Raw genomic sequence first — 4966 nt, 5'->3', positions numbered from 1 at the left:
ATGCTGGGCAGTGGAGGGACGGCACAGGAGGGGAAGACCCTCTATGAGGTGGATTGATTCAGTGACTGGGGTAATCGGGATGGGTGTGTCGGAGGCAATGAGACTGGCACAGGATAGAGCAGGGTTTAGGGCTGTTGTGCATAGGGTCGCTATGAGTCGCAAACGACTCGAGGGCACACAACAACAACAACAACACTTAGATCTGAATAGTAGCTGTATTAACTGGTCTTCCTTGTATGCATATAGGTAATATGAAACAATGAAAATATAAAATCTGTCCTGAAGGAAATGTAACCAGGGTGCTCCTTAGAAATAAGGATGGTAAAATTTCCGTCCACATACCTTGGGTATGTTGTCAGGAGGTGCCAGTCGTTGGAAAAATACTGAGAAAGGTGGAAGTTCAGCAATTGAGAGAAGATATCCTCAACAAGACGCACTGACATAGTGACTGTAACAAGGGGCTCAAGAATAGCAGACTGTGAGGGTGTTACAGGACAGGGCCAGATTCTGTTGCTCTGAGTAGTTGTCTACCTGCCAACCCCTAACAAGAACAATAAATACACACACACACACACACACACACACACAAGTCTTGGTGCTAAGCTGCAAATAAACATTTGACAGCTGGAATCCACCAGTTATCCTAAGGAAAAAAGATAGGCAATCTCCTTTTTGATTGATAAAAAGGTTTAGAAATCAAATGGAGAGTAGTTACTATAAGTCACAATCAACTCAACAGCGGTGAATGCTAAAGGGCTTAGCACATGCAACTTTCACTAAATATCAGTTCTGTTACAGCTTCTTCAAATAGCAATTTATCAAAGCTAAAATTAATATGAATGGAGTCCTGATGTCACAATGAGTTAAGTATTTCGTTTATAAATGAAAGGCCAGTACTTTAAATCTACCAGCCACCTCACTGAAGAAAAGTCAGGCAGTCTGCTTCTATGAAGATGTACAGATTGTGAAGCCCTCTGGGGCAATTCCTACAGGGTTGCTGTCAGTCAGAACTGATGTATGTAGCGGGTTTAATTTGAATATTTTTTTTATTATTATTATTAATGTGAAAGGCATGGCTAGATTGAGAACTCAGGCCAGGTTTTAAATCACATACTTGACTGGTCTTCCCAACAAAGAGCCTAGACGCCTTCCAATGAATGCTCCCAGTGGTAGCTCCAATATCCTAACTCCTCTTTAACACACCAGGCCCTCACACAGGATCAGGAACTGACTAAAGCTTAATATGAAAGTGCTGCTCTCCAGGAGCAGGCAGGGCCACTTTATTTTCCCCAACCAAGTAATTTAAGGTACATTTTCTAATATTTGCTGACAGAACAAAGAAGAAAGGCTCCAAGATATGATCAATGTTCATACCAGCCTTCAAAGTGATTTGTTAAAAGTTAAAAAAAAAAAAAATAAACACCCAACTAGGTTCTACTGGCAAGATAAAAGCTGACAAAAAATGGCAATTTCTTTCCCCTAAGCAAATACACAAGTAATAGATAGCTCTAAGAAACTAAAGCTCTTTAGGTTTTAGTGTAGCCCTTCCTCACCCTTTATTTTAAAAGACAAATTCTCTTTCCATATACTTCAAGTATGACTATTTGCTGGATTAATTTTCTTTCTAGGAATGATGTAATTACAGGCATGGAAGTCATTCTCAATCTTCTACCCAATTTAAAAAAGAAGATGGCTCTCTTCATCGGGTCAGAGAGAAAGCAGGCATCACCCACCCCCAATACATGGGAGAGCTCCTCCCCACTCTGCTTATTAGAAATATGGATGCCACTCAATCTGGTCACTGGTCTGTGTCTCCACTCAACTTGTTTCCGCTGCACAGAATGTCTTCTCTTCACCTCTGCAGTCTAAATCTCCTGTGATCATAATTCTGAAAAAAAGAGGGGCTGAGGGAAAGGGAAGCACAGTAATCTGAAAAAAGATATGGGAGTTGCTTTTAAGTAGTCTATAGTCCAAACATGGAAATATTCACATTTCACAATGTAGAAGCACAACTGGACAAGATTAGCAATTAGGATGGTCCTAGACAATGTATGGTCACCATCCTTATTCTACAAGGCCCAGATAAAAAGTTAACTCTTCCAACACTAAAGAACGATAAAGAATTCTAAAAAATACTGCATAACATGGATGAATCCAGAGAAAATTATGTTGAGTGGCCTGTCGGGACACCAAAGGACAATTCTTGTTTAAGAGCACTATTAGAAAAAGTGAAAGAAAGTTTTAAACATAGATATAATCATTTTTAGATGGTTGCCAGGGATAAGAAAGGAGGGAGAGAAGAGCAAAAATTAACAAAACAGATCAGCTGGGTAAAGAAAAAGGCCACAGACAGTAAGGAGCTGATCTGTTACTATAAGTAATTATGTAAGTCAATTATAATAAAACAAAAATATACAAATGACTGAAAAACTAGTCTGATTTGTAAACTTTCCTTCAACTCATAATAAAATGTTTTAAGTTACCTCTATAAATGTTCCCTGGACACCAACCACAAGCCTACACATACATTCTCTTTTTTCCCTTCTGACTCACAAAGCAAACAATCTCTCCCTTCTATGAATAACCCAACTACTTCATCTCTATTATATACTTGATACTTGATGGTTTATAGTAAAGTTCTTGAAATCTATCTATAACTACATACTAACCAGAATAGCTCAAAATAAAAAAAAAAAAAATAAGATGATAAAGTGAGAGGACGATGGAATCTAAATGTCGAAAAGGATATAAAGAGGAATTCTCTCAGACACTGATGCTAAGTGTGTGAACTGACATCCTTTGAAAAATGTCTGGGAGTAACTACTACAGCCAAACGTACACCTACTCTATGACTCTGGGTATGCGGCTGGGGAACACTCACTACCTACTGTTTCATCCTAAACAGCTCTGCCTCAGTCTTTTATGCGGTCATTGTCCCTATCTAAACATTTTCCTCATTCTTTCTCCCAATCCTAAAGGCTAAATCAGATAGCTTTTGCCTTAAAGTTTACCTGGTCACTCCACCTCAAGAAATCTCACCTAACAGTGTTAACAAATTACTCAGCAATTTTCATATAAATAATCATCTAGCTTTGCAATGCACTTTTAAGGAACATTAGATAATTTCTAAAAACATTGTGAAGACAAGATATAAAATATTAACCCCACTCCAGTTTACTTAATCTTACTGGTGCTAAAGTATAAAAGTAATAAATAAAAATCTACTAAGCCAAGCTCTCTGTGCCAAATCTCCCTACCTGCCACATCTTTATTATTTTATCTTATCTCTCCAAAGAGACTGCACAATCCATGAAGGCAGGAATGTGCTTGACCAGACTTAGTAGTCTGCTACACTTGTGGAACTCCTTCAGAATCAGAAAGGAACTAATTTCAGGAGACCACCTAAGGGCCTCTAACAGTAATACCTATAAAGACATGGTCCTCAGAATACTTAACCTATACAAGAACGCAGGCAGCATTTACTCAAAACCAAAACTGAGAAGGCCTGAAGCAACAGGAAAGCTGGGTGAATAAGAACAAGAACCCAGGGGAGAGGTTGGGAGACTGCTGACATATTAAGATTATAACCAAAAGTCACAAAACAATCTATATCCAAATTGTTGAATGAGAAACTAGCTTTATTCAGAAACTTTCCCATGAGTAACAATAAAATGTGAAAAATTAAAATTTCTAAACACAACACAGTGTGTGTGTTTCACTTTTATATCCTTCATAGCACCAAATAAGTACTTAGGACTCCAGAGTCTGGTCTATCTATTTCAATCTTATTCCCAATCTTCAAGGACTGATGACTTCTAGTTCCTAGAAGATCTTCCTAGGAGAAATCATGAAGACAACAAATCACCCCAAGTGGCATTTCACTTTTTCGAGTAAGGGAGATAAAGAATTCATCAAGATCAGGACTGCTCGGTGTTGAAAATGGCTAACAAAAGCAGGGACAATGGATTTCAAGAACCACAATTTAATCACAGTAAGTCTCAAATTGATCAACAGCCAGAAACTACACCTGAAATAATTCCACTTACAAATAAAATAACTTTCCTATTTTGAAACTCAGTATAATACAATTTAAAAGAATTAAAAATGAAATGTAATTTCCTTCATTCCTAAAGGAAAAAGTGAGACAATACCAAATCATTCTGGAAGCCAGCCAGAGAACTGATGTGAGGAGAATATTTAAGGCACTCAACAGGTGTCAGAACATACAAAAATCTGAAGGGCAGTGTTGTCTCCTACCCTGATACTCTTGACTTTGCTATACACAGAGTGTTGGGCACCTGAGCAATACTATCTAGCTAATAGGCAAAACAGAAGGAGAGTAAAAAACCAATCTAGATTCTGGAAATCAGATATTCAAGTAAGTCTCCTTGCCTTCTACATCAGGACAGCAAGAATGGGAAGCTGTTAAGATGTTTTACATATCTGTTTCCCTTACAAGACAGAAAGTAATCTGGGGGCAGAACACAGGGTAAAACCAAACAAACAAAAATCACATCTACTGCCACTGAGTTTGATTACAATGACAGAAAAGACTAGAACTGCCCCATATGGTTTCCAACTGCAAATCTTTGCATAAACATGTTTCCTCTGTGGATCACTGGTGGTTTAAAAATGCTCACAGCAAAGTGCTTTTAACAACTTTGCAACCAAAGTTCCTTTACTCATAGTTGTGGTTGGTAGGTTCCACTGAGTCAAGTATGACTCACTGAAACCCTATGATCAACAGATCGCCACTCCTCCATCCTATCCTGTGTCATCCTCATCATCTCTGACACACTTGAGTCCACCATTGCAGTCACTGTGTCAAACCATCTGGTCAAGGATCTTCTTTCTCTGATCCTCCACCTTTCCAAGCATGATGTCACCCCCCAAGGAATAGTCTCCCCAGGCAACATACCCAAAAGCATGTGAGATGAAGCTTTGTGATCTTTGCCTCCAAGGAGCA

The sequence above is a fragment of the Elephantulus edwardii genome, unplaced genomic scaffold (assembly GCF_000299155.1).
Source record: "Elephantulus edwardii isolate Elephantulus edwardi_28Jun2011 unplaced genomic scaffold, EleEdw1.0 scaffold00015, whole genome shotgun sequence".
NCBI classification, from domain to species: domain Eukaryota; kingdom Metazoa; phylum Chordata; class Mammalia; order Macroscelidea; family Macroscelididae; genus Elephantulus; species Elephantulus edwardii.
This window is presented reverse-complemented; position numbering follows the sequence as displayed.